The sequence below is a fragment of the Ranitomeya imitator genome, chromosome 5 (assembly GCF_032444005.1).
Source record: "Ranitomeya imitator isolate aRanImi1 chromosome 5, aRanImi1.pri, whole genome shotgun sequence".
Lineage (NCBI taxonomy): Eukaryota > Metazoa > Chordata > Amphibia > Anura > Dendrobatidae > Ranitomeya > Ranitomeya imitator.
Window position 1 is genome coordinate 108,204,617 of NC_091286.1, and position 15,617 is coordinate 108,220,233.

General features: G+C 40.4%; 1 pseudogene; it reads right to left on the reverse strand.

Moving 5' to 3' along the window:
* Positions 1–8,446: 8,446 nt before the first annotated feature.
* Positions 8,447–10,388, reverse strand: LOC138680566 (zinc finger BED domain-containing protein 5-like; annotated as a pseudogene).
* Between the last annotated feature and the right edge of the window lie 5,229 nt (positions 10,389–15,617).

Sequence of the window (15,617 nt, forward strand, 5' to 3'; positions counted from 1 at the left end):
ATTGAAGCCGTGGCGCCGATAGCCGATAATGGGCCTGCTCTTCATCTCATCATGGGTAATTAGGAGCACCTTTTTGCTTTTAGATAGGGAAAAATGTCATTGTAACACGGTACAAAGATATTTATCTTTCATGTATCACATGTAAGAAAGCTAAATATATATATATATATATATATATATATATATATATATATATATATATATATATATTATCTATGTTAATATATACTGTTTATGGCGTAAAACTATAGCATCTATTAACTATTGTATTACACAAATTATGGCATAATAAATATATGATTAAATTAATAAAACAAATAATAGCGGTAGCCATCAATATAATACTGAATTATTAATATATAGCGGCATAAGTCTTGCTATATTAATTTACACCGCAAATATGTTTATACCGTAAAACTATATTATACTATATCAGTTGCTTTAATCCTTTGTATGTAAACACGAACTACGCGCAATTTCTCATACAGATACTGACACGGAGACATCTGACGATATGGCTGAAAACTGGTGTGTTCCCGAACCACGCGATACGCTGGGTTCAGACGTGGAGATCATAGATGTCAAGAACCCTGCAACTTCAGCGAAACCCGATGCGCCTAAAAGACGCGGCAACTCGTTACGCCGATGTTTCAAGAATAGAAAAGGTATCTGTTCACTTGAAATACAGTCGATTCTCACTTTTGTGTAATACTCATATTTACTTACAGCTGCTAGCTAACTGTCAGAAAATTCATTTTTGAATATATATATATATATATATATATATATATTCTTCTCACCGCTGCAGTTTTGTGTAGAAAATCAATTCTGTGTTCGCTAATCGTTATATTTTTACTTACACCCGCTAATCTAGTTGCCCGGAAAATACAGCTTGAAAAAGAGAATATTCCCGCCTCTGCGAGTTTGAGCATTGCGCCGCCCGTTAAACCAGGAGCTGATGTGGGACAATTACCGCTTCATACTTGTAAGTATATATCTGGACTGCTCTATACAGGTTTATGTAAATATTGTTACAATGATTTCATGGATACCTGTCCCCATTAACTTTTCAAATATTACGTATGATCATAGCTATGCGTCGCCGTTTAGCTTTTCCAATTTTGCGCCGTTTCGCGGCTAACCGCCACTTGTATCTTTTCTTTTAGATACGTCGCCTCTTCAACAACGAGTTTTGCACCGGCGTAATTACGACACTGAAGAGAATCAACCACAAAGAGCTAATACGGCGGTGCGAACAACATCTCTCTCGCCCATCTGTGTTGTGGATCGTGATGAATGCTACGCTGCACCAAAACAACCCGGGAATCCAAGCCCCAAGATTTCACATCAGAAATATACGAACGTTTCAAGAGAGAAACGTACAGCGCCGAACGCTAAGCCCCGCATAACTCGGACCGCCAATAGCACAGGCGCCATACCCCAAGTTACGCCTGAAAACAGAGAAATTGAACAGCTCTCCGAGGGTATGTGGTCACCCACAGAGCCCCTCAATATACCTGTGTGCCAGACTGTGCAATCTGCAGATACTGCTCTTGCAGACTCTTCTAGCGTTTTTGCCCCTGTATTACCTCTAAAGAAACGAACCGTATCCCGACGCCATGTAGGTAGAAAGCAGAAAGTTGCTGTACATACACCTTACACAGGTCGTCCTTCGTGGGATGCTGACCATGTCAAAATGTTTACTGACATGTCTGCGCAGTACGCTCAAAGCAAACTCGCACAGATGGAACTAAAATCTTTCTGCGATACATATGAAAGACTGTTAAATGCGTGTCCAACACATGACATTACCGAGGAGCTGCGTGCTTTCAAACTAAATCACCCCTGATAAATCTAACTAAAGTCTTTTAAATCACATACAATGGTTGTCATTTTTCATAATATGTGCGTGTTGTGTGTTGTGTGTATTTGTCAGGCTCCGTCCTTTGTTCAGCGTGTCGTTATCAGATTCCGCAAAGATGCATTTGTCATCATTATGCTGTTAGCTAACTTAAAATTTGAGCTGTTGTTTTATTGTGAGAAATAATTACACTGCCATGTAAATACACGCCTAAGGTATACGCAGAATTATAGATAGCGTCGCCAGCTGGGAAATTAATTGAGAAACGAGTCCAGTGGTAACGCGCCGCGAGCTGCAGTAATTCAATATAAAATGACTATTTTCATCATGTGATAAAATAATGCAGAATTAAAGAAAGCTGGAATAATATATGTGGCTGTGTCAGCGCTAAAATAGAAAAATGTTAGTAATTCAATATAAAATGGCTATTTTCAGAATTTGACATTACCGCTTGCTATAGCGTTATTTTTATAAACATGTGTTATCCCCGAATCAAATTAACAATAGCAGACATGTTGTGTTATAAAAGCATAAATAAAACTGATAGAAATGCACAAAGAGAAATGTTATCCCAGAATAATTAATATGATATTCTGCCATCTAGTGGCCATGATGGGTAATTGGTTATGCTACACATTTCTCAAAGAAATGTCTTTGTAAACCAACAACGAAATTTTACATAAAAAACAAGAAAAACAGTAATACATGTGCAGCAGTAACTTAAAATGTGTTCCCAGAATCAAATTACCAATATCAAACATGTTGTGTTATAAATGCCTGAATAAAACTGATAGAAATACACAAAGAGTGCAGAAGTGTTATTTCTATAAAGATATATTGCCCGGTTTCTTATGTATGTCCAGTTATTTTCAACAAAACAAGGATAGAGTCAAATTATAGACAGCACATCCAAAGTGCATAAAGATAATAACATAAATAAGTCCTAAATGTCTATTTCTTGTGTGTGTGTGTGTGTGGGTTCTGTGTGTGTGTGTGTGTGTGTGTGTTTGTGCCTGTCTGACCGCGATTTTACACAAAAATATTAAAAGTCTGTATATGTTAGATGTCTTTGTATAAGAAGGAGTCAAATTATAGGCAGCACAGGCTCCTGTAAAATTAATAGTGTAAAATTAATATGTGCTAAAATAATGTAGAATTAATGAAAGCTGTAATAATATATGGGAATGTGTCACTTTTATATTCGTATAAAACACAACGCTTCTTACATGACAATCAAACAACAAAAACAAATGAAATGTGTTATAAACCACGTGTAAAATAAATACACGACTAGGCTATATTTATAAACATGTGTTACCCCAGAATCAAGGCCACAATAACTTTTCTTTAAGCCGCTGACCCGCAGTTGGAACTAAAATCTTTCTGCGATACATATGAAAGACTGTTAAATGCGTGTGGGGCGAAGAAATATGTGTTACATGCGTAGTGAATTGCAAATATATTCTGAAGTGTATGGCATTTTGAGAAATGTGTGCGTGTTGTGTGCTGTGTGTATTTGTGTGTGTGTGTGCGTTCTGTATGTGTTGCGTGTTCTTTACAGAACCATAAACTTATAATAGCAAAATGTTGATGCCGCCAGCCGCGCACAGATGTATTTTTGCATTATTTCACAGTGCCTGATGAGTACCGGATGCATGGTTGGTTGAGAAGCGCCCGTGGGTGCAGAAGTGTTTGTGGCCCGCATATTAATAAAGTACAAAAAATCCCTGACCTATGTGGTCAGCATATTAATAAAGTGCAAAAACATGATAACATAAGTCCTAAATGACTAATAACCGCATATTAATAAAGTGCAAAAACATGATAACATAAGTCCTAAATGCCTAATAATCGCATATTAATCATAAATAAGTTCTAAATGTCTATTTCTTGTGTGTTGTATGTTAATAAAGTGCAAAAATCACTGACCTATGTGGCCCGCATATTAATAAAGTGCAAAAATCCCTGACCTATGTGGTCAGCATATTAATAAAGTGCAAAAACATGATAACATAAGTCCTAAATGCCTAATAATCGCATATTAATCATAAATAAGTTCTAAATGTCTATTTCTTGTGTGTTGTATGTTAATAAAGTGCAAAAATCACTGACCTATGTGGCCTGCATATTAATAAAGTGCAAAAATCACTGACCTATGTGGCCCGCATATTAATAAAGTGCAAAAATCCCTGACCTATGTGTTCAGCATATTAATAAAGTGCAAAAAACATGATAACATAAGTCCTAAATGACTAATAACCGCATATTAATAAAGTGCAAAAAACATGATAACATAAGTCCTAAATGACTAATAACCGCATATTAATAAAGTGCAAAAAAAAAAAAAAAAAAAATCCCTGACCTATGACAAAAAGCTAATATAATATAAACCAAAGATATAAAAAGAATGCTGAATTTTTACTAAACAGGCTGCTGCAGAATAAAAATGTCACAGCATGGAATAATAATGCTGAATTTATTTTCAAAGGATCCGTAATACCAGGGTCTAACTTACTGGATTTGGTACGTAGTACAACGCAGAGCCATGCTCTGAACAGTAGAAATTTACCGCCGGGTTGGGATTCATTTATGCAGGCTATGGCCGAACTAAATATGGCGTCTACAGTTGTGGGTAACACCGCTACTAGGAAGCTTTTAGATGAATTAAAAATTACCAACAGTGAGACACGCTCTGTATCTACACCGCTGAAGTTAGCGGCGGCTCCCCGTACAATTCAATCTTTACATTCACCGTCATTAGGTTCCACACGTGGAACTCTGCTACCTAAAAAAAGGTCTCTACCGATGCTGCAAACCATGTGGCTCACGATGTAAAGAATGTACTGGCTAAAATGCTGTACTCGCCTTGTAACTCTATATTAATTATTTTGTAAGAAGTGTAATTGTTCATTGTACTATTTTAATGTTTTTACTTTTTATATTCTGTAAGAATTTTTTATAGTGTTGAAATGTCTTTGAGATGCTGTTTTATCGTGAGAAATAAATCTTTTAAATTTTTTTTTTTTTACAATATCGTGTCTTTGGTTTTTATTCGTATAAAACACGCCGCTTCTTACTTGTGTTGTAACATTGGGTCATATTATAACTTGTGTTGTGACATTGGTGCATATCTCTTCTATGTATATAAGGCAGCCACAAGGATAAAACCTGCTACAATGTGAATAAACACAGCTTGCAATGGCCTCAGTAGATAACAAATAACCTCAGATGCCATCTTCAGGACACAATAACTTTTCTGTTTGTGGAAATAAACATTTATGGGGTACGCAAATACAACAACAATTGCTTGACCTAGGTGCTATAAACCTCTGACCCACAGTTAACCTAATTTAGGTAATGTTCACCATTTAGTTAGTGTTTGAGAATACTTTTCACATAACAGGATGTAGGATTGCATACAGAAACATCAGCCCTATTCACTATATGGATACACTGTGATTAAAATATAAAAAGAAATACTGGTATAATATGAGAATACTTTTCACATAACAGGATGTAGGATTGCATACAGAAACACCAGTCTCGGGCTACGTATAAAATCTAATATAAAACAAATGAGAAAGGTGTTATAAACCACGTGTAAAATAAATACACGACTAGGCTATAATTATAAACATGTGTTATTCCACAAAATACGGGAATAATATCAAAACTACAACAAATTAAACTATATTAAACTATATCAAAAGGGGAAATCAAACAAGGAGGGACAGCTGGATACCAGCCGTCAGACAAGGGGAGGGGAGGGGTTACACACTTTGATACACTTTGATAGGGGCGGGGCACCTGTCAGATTGAGTTTGACGAAACCACCCGCTTATACACTACTGTGATTGGTCGCGCGGCCGCCCATGTGACCGTTCACGCGACCAATCACAAGCCGCGACGTCACCGAAGGTCCTGGAAGGGCTGATTCTTAGGAAGGAAGGTTGCCGGAAAGAAGCAGGGCGCGTCCGAGGGTGAGTATATTCCTATTGGGTATATACTCACCCTCGGACGCGCCCTGCTTCTTTCCGACAGCCTTCCTTCCTAAGAATCAGCACTTGCAGGACCTTCGGTGACGTCGCGGTGACGTCACGGCTTCTGATTGGTCGCGCGAGCGGTCACATGGGCGGCCGCGCGACCAATCACAAGCCGCGACGTCACCGCAAGGTCCTGGAAGCGCTGATTCGAAGGAGGAAGGTTCCCGGTTAGTACCAGGGCGCATCAGAGGGTAAGTATTGCAATATTTTTTATTTTAATTCTTTATTTTACACTTAAATCTGAATTCCGATACCAATTCCCGATATCTTAAACATATCGGGAATCGGTATCGGAATTCCGATTCCAGATTCAAAAGATCGCCGACTTCATGGCCGACCCCACACAGGGGTCGGGTCGGGTTTCATGAAACCCGACCTTGCCAAAAGTCGGCGACTTTTGAAAATTTTCGACCCGTTTCGCTCAACCCTAGTTATTACTAATCCTACCCTTCACTCTCCAATGTATTTCTTCATTTGTAACCTCTCATTTGGTGAAATCATATTCACTTCTAATATCTTTCCAAATTTGCTTGGTGTCGTATTGACAGAAGATGGCACGATATCCGTGGAAGGATGTTTCACTCAAATATTCCTCTTTGGTTGCATTACTGTAACAGAATGTCTTCTTCTCACTATAATGTCCTATGATCGCTACCTCGCTATCTGCATCCCACTCCAATACTACACATTAATGGATTACAAGCTCTGCAGGAATCTCTCCATAATATTATCCATTGCATCATGTTCTCTTATATATATATATCCTTACGTTCTGCGGCCCCTATATAGTTGATCATTATTTTTGTGATTATCTGCTGGTGCTAAAATTATCTTGTTTAGACACTTCCATAGTTGACCTACAATCGAAGATATTCTCTGTTTTGGTTACACTACCATCTTCTATATTTATCTGTTTCACTTATTTCTATATTATCAAAACCATCATTAAAATTCCCTCAAGTACCAGCAAACAGAAAGCCATATCTACATGCAGCTCTCACCTATCAGTTGTGTCTATTTATTGTGGGTCACTGATCACAATATATGTTGCCCAAAACCAGGATCGCTTGTACAGTACGAACAAAATACTTTCATTGCTCTACACTGTAGTGACGCCAATATCAAACCCAATAATATACAGCCTACGAAATCAAGAAATTAAAAATTCATTTGCCAAGATCATCAGATGGCTATGTTCCAGTGATAATGTTACCCAAAACAAGTGACAACTATAAGTCAAATATAATGATCAGTCAATACAATTTGTTCCCTAATTCTGCTGTAAAAATCCATCTGGTAAAATCAGTCATGTCCGAAAGTGTTGGCCACCTTGAATTGTTCTAGAAAATGAAGTTTTTCTGACAGAAAATTATTGGAATTATGTATGTTTTATTGTAAGCATGTTTATTTCCTTTGTGTGTATTGGAACTACACAAAAAAGACAAAAATAGACAAACTGGACATAATTTCACACGAAACCCCAAAAATGGGCCAGACAAAATTGTTGACACCCTCAACTTAATATTTGGTTGCACATAGTTTGTAATAAATAACTGAAATCAATCGCTTCCCTTCCTATAATCATCAACAAGCTTCTTACACTTCTCAACTGGAATTTTTGACCACTCTTCTTTAGAAAATTGCTCTGCTCCAGGTCACACATATTTGAAGGGTGCCTTATCCCAACAGCAATATTAACCCCTTAATCCAGTGGTTCTCAACCTTTCTAATGCCGTGACCCCGCAATACAGTTCCTCATGTTGCGGTGACCCCCAACCCAAAAAATAATTTTGGTGGCTACTTTAAAACTGTAATTTTATTAGTTATGATTCGGAATGTAAATATCTGATATGCATTATGTATTGTATTCTCATTGCTACAAATCAAACATAATAAATAATCACAAAAACAATTACCGTATATACTTGAGGAGGCTGCGGCACCGAAGATCAGCTGTCCGGGGGAAGGAGCGGGATGCCGGGAGCAGGTAAGTATGTCATATTTACCTTCCCTCGTTCCACACGCCGGGTGCCGCTCCATCTTCCCGGCGTCTCTCCGCACTGACTGTGCAGGTCAGAGGGCGCGATGACGCATATAGTGTGCGCGCCGCCCTCTGCCTGATCAGTCAGTGCAGAGAGACGCCGGGAAGATGGCGCCGAGGAGCTGCAAGCAAGAGAGGTGAGTATGTGTTTTTTTATTTTTTTATTGCAGCAGCAGCAGCACAGATTTATGTGGAGCATCTATGGGGCAATGGTGCAGAGCGCTATATGGCAGAGCTATGGGGCAACGGTGCAGAGCACTATATGGCACAGCTGTGGGGCAATGGTGCAGAGCACTATATGGCAGAACTATGGGGCAACAGTGCAGAGCACTGTATGGCACAGCTATGGGGCAACAGTGCAGAGCACTATATGGCACAGCTATGGGGCAACGGTGCAGAGCACTGTATATATGGCACAGCTTTATGTGGAGTATCTATCTGGGGCAACGGTGCAGAGCATTGTATATGTGCCATATACAGCTTATACTCGGGTCGGCTTATACTCGAGTATATACGGTATATGTTGAGAAATATTTATTACGAATTCCAATAAATAACATTTCACCATGGCATACCATGGGTTTAAATATAACAGTAAACAACAGTGCAATATTTTGCAACAGTATGCTGCCAAATTCAGTGAGATCGTTGTGGTTGCTTCTTGCTTACCAATTCAGAAATTCTTGGGGCAGTCTTTGCAAGGGCACAGCGAAGATCATTTTCCACAACAAGTCTACTTCGGTATTTAGACTTGATTACCAGCAATCTGGAAAACCCTGTTTCGCAAAGATATGTTGTTGGAAAAGGAAGAAGAAGGCGCAGCACAGTCTTAGACAGAATAGGATATAACTGTAAACTCTTAATCCAGAATTTTGTCAGTGGCATTGTAGAGAAATCTGTTCTCGCTGCATCATTGTTAATTAGGTCGATGAACTCTTCTTGCGCTGTCTCCGGAACATCTTCAACTTTCACTGTGAATGGACTTCTGGCAAGTGCAAATGGGGTGTCAGGTAGATTAGGAAAGTATGGTGAAATTTCCTCTGAAAACATGTGCAAATGTTCTTTCACAGAAGATATCATCATAATTTTGTTGTCTGGCTCAATGTCATGTTCCTCAAAGAAGGCAGATAATGTAGGAAACATGTAAATTTTTTTTTATCCAATTTATCTTTCCAAAGCTGAAGTTTCATTTGGAATGATCTCATTTTTTCAGACAAATCGAGGCACGTTGCATTTGGTCCTTGCAGTGATAAATTTAAGTCATTCAAGATGACAAAGATGTCCACCAAGTAAGCTATTTTCTGCAGCTCCGTTTTATCGCTAAACAATGCTTCGAATTGCGGTCTTGCTTTCTGATTAAAAAACGTTTTCAGTTCCTCACGAAGCTCAAAGACACGTTTTAAAACTTTTCCTCTTGACAACCATCTGACTTCAGTGTGAAATAACAGAGCATTGTTTGGCGCATCTAGATCGTTGCACAGTTGGCAAAACAGCCGACTGTTTAAGGCGCTCGACTTAACAAAATTGACACATGTTATGACGCTTTTCATTACTTCTTGTAAATCTTGCGGCAGTGTCTTAGTCGCTAATATTTGGCGATGTATCATACAGTGTGTTCCGATTGCTTTTGGCGATTCATTTTGTACCAAACGCTGAAATCCTGAGCGACATCCTAGCATAGCAGGAGCACCATCTGTGCATACACCGCAAACCTTTTCCCAGGAGATGTTATGCGCTTTTAGAAAAGAACCAACTGCATCAAAAATATCATGTGCAGTTGTTGTTGTTTCAAGCGGTTTGCAAAAAAGAAACTCATCTTTAAAGTCGCCATCATGAATATACCTTGCGTAAACCAACAACTGTGCACAGTTTGCCACGTCTGTAGATTTGTCAAGCTGGATACTGAATATTGGTAGTGGTGCAGATTTAATTTCCTGGATCACCTGATCAAGAATATCAGCAGACATGTCCTCTATTCTTCTGCGGACAGTGTCATTAGATAAGGAAATCGCATTCAATTTCTGAACATATTCATTTCCAATTATCACTCGAACTATGTCTTTTGCAGCTGGCAACAGTAAATCCTCACCAATGGTGTGAGGTTTCATAGCTCTGGCAATTCTGAGTGCCACCAAATATGACGCTTCAACAGCTGCCACATTGTGTTTATGGTACTGGCCACCAGTGTCAAATCTAGATTTCTTGAGTACATCAGCTTTGCTTCTAAAATAGCTGATATCCTTGCTAGCAAAGAGTGGATGCTTGCTATCAAAATGCCGTTTTAGTTTGTTCGGCTTCATAGATTCAGCTGAGAGAACTTCAGTACAAATAACACATTGTGGTTTCTCAATTCCTGCTGAAATTATGGAGGTAAAACCATACTGCAAGAAATCCTCAGTGTATTTTCTTTTCTTAATATTCTTTTCTACACGATTCATTGTCATGAGACGGTTTCCTAAAAAAAAATAAAAGATGGTGGCGTCTAAAGAGCTTGTTAAAGTTTCCTATTATTTACTATTCCCTGTGTTGTTTTCTATTACACACCTGTTACTATGACCAGGGGGCCGTATTCACATGCTTAAAGCGCACCTGTCACCCCCTTTGACCCTATGAAGCTGCTGCCATTACCTTGTGGGTGCAGTGAATAGCATCCTTATACATCTTTTCTTATCTTCTTCATCCTCAGGAATGCTCAGAAATTCATCTTTATAATCTTCTTGGCAGCTCCACAATCCATAACATCGCATTACGTGTGTCCGGCGCCGGACACACGTAATGCGATGTTATGGATTGTGGAGCGCCCCCCCCCCTTAATTAGACATCCTTCCTTATTACAGGGATAATTCTCCATTTGTCACTTCTTTTAGGTTTCCTATAGCTGGGTCAGCAAGCTCCATCCCTCAGCTCCTGGGCACATTTTTCATAGAAAGCCTCCCTCCAGAGTCCACTCCAGATTCATCCAGTTCCCCCCTAGCCCACAGTCAGTGCATAAAAGTATAAAATAGGACATTCTGCTTTAAATGACCAGTTATTGAGCCACAAAAATAACTGGTAGGTTCCCAATGTCTGGGACTCGGAGTCTTACTTGTTACTCCGGAGGGGATGGGGGAGGTGTCTGTCCGGGGGCACACTGTAACACAGTGATGGCGGCGGATCACTGCTGGGTACCGAACGGCTCCTTTATGGCGTGCTCTTCCGCAGCCCTTCAAGCCGATTACCGATGCCGGCAGCCGCGTTCTTCCTGCATCCCTGGATTCCGTTGCCAGATACGTGCCACAGATTCCGGATCTGTCCTGGCTGCACCAAACAAGAAGGGGGGACGTCGGAAGTTGGTATCTCCCTAGATCCGATGCGCGATCGATTCATTTTCCTGCGGGGATCCCAAAGCTATGCCGGGAGTAAAGCTAGCAGTCCAGGCATACGGGGGAAGGTGGATGGGGAGGTGAGAGAGGTGGCGACCCCTGTGTTTTGGTCGTTCGACCCCCCTCGGTGTCGCGACCCCCAGGTTGAGAACCGCTGCCTTAATCCCATATGACGTACTATCCCGTCAAGGTGACCTGGGACTTAATTCCCGTGAACGCGGCCGATCGCGGCCGGGTGTCAGCTGACTATCGCAGCTGACATCCGGCACGGACCGCCCCCGGCACATTAACCCCCGGGACACTGCGATCAAACATGATCGCAGTGTTCCGGCAGTATAGATAAGTATCGCGCAGGGAGGAGGTTCCCTGTGTGCTTCCCTGAGACCCTCGGAGCAACGTGATATGATCGCGTTGCTCCTAGCGTCTCTTACCTCCTTTCCCTGCAGGCCCCGGATCCAAAATGGCTGCGGGGCTACTTCCGGGTCCTGCAGGGAGCGGTCTTACCAAGTGCCTGCTCAGAGCAGGCGCTGGTAAGCCTGCAGCGCTGTAAGTCAGATCGCTAATCTGACAGAGTGCTGTGCAAACTGTCAGATCAGCGATCTGTGATGCCCTCCCCGGGACAAAGTAAAAAAAAAAAAATTTCACATGTGTAAAAAAAAATAAAAAAAAAAATTCCTAAATAAAGAAAAAAAATATTAATCCCATAAATACATTTCTTTATCCAAATAATAAAAAAAAAACAATAAAAGTACACATATTTAGTATCGCCGTAATGACCCGACCTATAAAACTGTCCCACTAGTTAACCGCTTCAGTGAACACCGTAAAAAAAAAAAATGAGGCAAAAAACGCTTTATTATCATACCGCCAAACAAAAAGTGGAATAACACGCGATCAAAAAGACGGAAATAAATAACCATGGTACCACTGAAAACGTCATCTTGTCCCGCAAAAAATGAGCCACCATACAGCATCATCAGTGAAAAAATAAAAAAAGTTATAGTCCTCAGAATAAAGAGATGCCAAAATAATTATTTTTTCTATAAAAGTTTTTATCGTATAAAAGCGCCAAAACATAAAAAAATGATATAAATGAGGTATCGCTGTAATTGTACTGACCTGAAGAATAAAACTGCTTTATCCATTTTACCAAACGTGGAATGGTATAAACGCCCCCCCAAAAGAAATTCATGAATAGCTGGCTTTTGGTCATTCTGCCTCACAAAAATCAGAATAAAAAGCGATCAAAAAATGTCACGTGCTCGAAAATGTTACCAATAAAAACATCAACTCGTCCCGCAAAAAACAAGACCTCACATGACTCTGTGGACCAAAATATGGAAAAATTATAGCTCTCAAAATGTGGAGACGCAAAAACCTTTTTGCTATAAAAAGCGTCTTTTAGTGTGTGACAGCTGCCAATCATAAAAATCCGCGATAAAAAACGCTATAAAAGTAAATCAAACCCCCCTTCATCTCCCCCTTAGTTAGGGAAAAATAATAAAATTAAAAAAATGTATTTATTTCCACTTTCTTGTTAGGGCTAGGGTTAGGGTTAGGGCTAGGATTAGGGTTGGGGCTAAAGTTAGGGTTGGGGCTAAAGTTAGGGCTAAAGTTAGGGTTAGGGTTGGGGCTAAAGATAAGGTTAGGGTACTTTCACACTAGCGTTTTTTGTGCATACGTCGCAATGCGTCGTTTTGGCGAAAAAACGCATCCAGCCAAAGTGCTTGCAGGATGCGTTTTTTCTCGATAGACTAACATTAGCGACGCATTGACACACGTCGCAACCGTCGTGTGATGGTTGCGTCGTGTTGTGGCGGACCGTCGGCAGCAAAAAACGTTGCTTGCAACGTTTTTTGCTGCGTCGAGAATGTCTTTTCCGACCGCGCATGTGCGGCCGGAACTCCGCCCCCTCCTCCCCACACCTCACAGTGGGCAGCGCATGTGCTGAGAAACAGCATCTGCTGCACCCATTCTGCAGTGCAAACAACGCTAGCGTCGGTACGTCGGCCCGACGCACTGCGACGGGCCGAGTATGATGCTAGTGTGAAAGTAGCCTTAGGGTTTGGATTACATTTACGGTTGGGATTAGGGTTGGGATTAGAGTTAGGGGTGTGTCAGGGTTAGGGGTATGGTTAGGGTTACTGTTGAGATTAGGGTTAGGGGCGTGTTTGGATTAGGGTTTCAGTTAGAATTGGGGAGTTTCCACTGTTTAGGCACATCAGGGGCTCTCCAAACGTGACATGGCGTCCGATCTCAATTCCAGCCAATTCTGCGTTGAAAAAGTAAAACAGTGCTCCTTCCCTTCCGAGCTCTCCCGTGCGCCCAAACAGGGGTTTACCCCAACATATGTGGTATAAGCGTACTCGGGACAAATTGGACAACAACTTTTACGGTCCAGGTTCTCTTGTTACCCTTGGGAAAAAAAAATTGGGGGGGGGGGCTAAAAATCATTTTTGTGGGGAAAAATGATTATTTTATTTTCACGGCTCTGCGTTGTAAACTGTAGTGAAACACTTGGGGGTTCAAAGTTCTCGCAACACATCTAGATAAGTTCCTTGGGAGGTCTAGTTTCCAATATGGGGTCACTTGTGGGGGGTTTCTACTGTTTGGAGCTCTGCAAATGCAGCGTGACGCCTGCAGACCAATCCATCTAAGTCTGCATTCCAAATAGCGCTCCTTCCTTTCTGAGCTCTGTCATGCGCCCAAACGGTGGTTCCCCCCACATATCGGGTATCAGCGTACTCAGGACAAAATGGACAACAACTTTTGGGGTCCAATTTATCCTGTTACCCTTATGAAAATACAAAACTGGGGGCTAAAAAATCATTTTTGTGAAAAAAAAAAAAAATAGAATTTTTATTTTCACGGCTCTGCGTTATAAACTGTAGTGAAACACTTGGGGGTTCAAAGCTCTCAAAACACATCTAGATAAGTTCCTTAGGGGGTCTACTTTCCAAAATGGTGTCACTGGGGTTTTAATGTTTAGGCACATCAGGGGCTCTCCAAACGCAACATGGCGTCCCATCTCAATTCCAGTCAATTTTGCATTGAAAAGTCAAATGGCGCTCCTTCCCTTCCGAGCTCTGCCATGCGCCCAGTCGTTTACCCCCACATATCGGGTAACAGCATACTCAGGACAAATTGCACAACAACTTTTGCAGTCCAATTTCTTCTCTTACCCTTGGGAAAATAAAAAATTGGGGGTGAAAAGATCATTTTTGTGAAAAAATATGATTTTTTATTTTTACGACTCTGCATTATAAACTTCTGTGAAGCACTTGTTGGGTCAAAGTGCTCACCACACATCTAGATAAGTTCCTTAAGGGGTCTACTTTCCACAATGGTGTCACTTGTGTGGGGTTTTCAATGTTTAGGCACATCAGGGGCTCTCCAAACGCAACATGGCATCCCATCTCAATTCCAGTCAATTTTGCATTGAAAAGTCAAATGGCGCTCCTTCCCTTCTGAGCTCTGCCTTGCACCCAAACAGTGGTTTACTCCCACATATCGGGTATCAGCGTACTCAGTACAAATTGTACAACAACTTTTGAAGTCCATTTTCTCCTGCTACCCTTGGTAAAATAAAACAAAATGGAGCTGAAATAAATTTTGTGTTAATAAAACTTAAATGTTCATTTTTATTTAAACATTCCAAAAATTCCTGTGAAACACCTGAAGGGTTAATAAACTTCTTGAACCTGGTGTTGAGCACCTTGAGGGGTGCAGTTTTTAGAATGGTCTCACACTTGGGTATTTTCTATCATATAGACCCCTCAAAATGACTTCAAATGAGATGTGGTCCATAAAAAAAAAAATTATGTTGTAAAAATGAGAAATTGCTGGTCAACTTTTAACCTTTATAACTCCCTAACAAAAAAAAATGTTGGTTCCAAAATTGTGCTGATGTAAAGTAGACATGTGGGAAATGTTACTTATTAAGTATTTTGTGTGACATATCTTTGTGATTTAAGGGCATAAAAATTCAAAGTTGGAAAATTGCGAAATTTTCAAAATTTTCGCCAAATTTCCGATTTTTTCAAAAATAAACGCAAGTTATATCAAAGAAATTTTACCACTATCATGAAGTACAATATGTCTTGAGAAAACAATGTCAGAATCTCCAAGATCCGTTGAAGCGTTCCAGAGTTATAACCTCATAAAGGGACAGTGGTCAGAATTGTAAAAATTGGCTCGGTCATTCATGTGCAAATCACCCTCGGGGCTTAAGGGGTTAAGATCTCTCCACAGGTGTTCAATGGGATTTAGATCCAGACTCATTGCTGGCCACTTCAGAAATCTCCAGCACT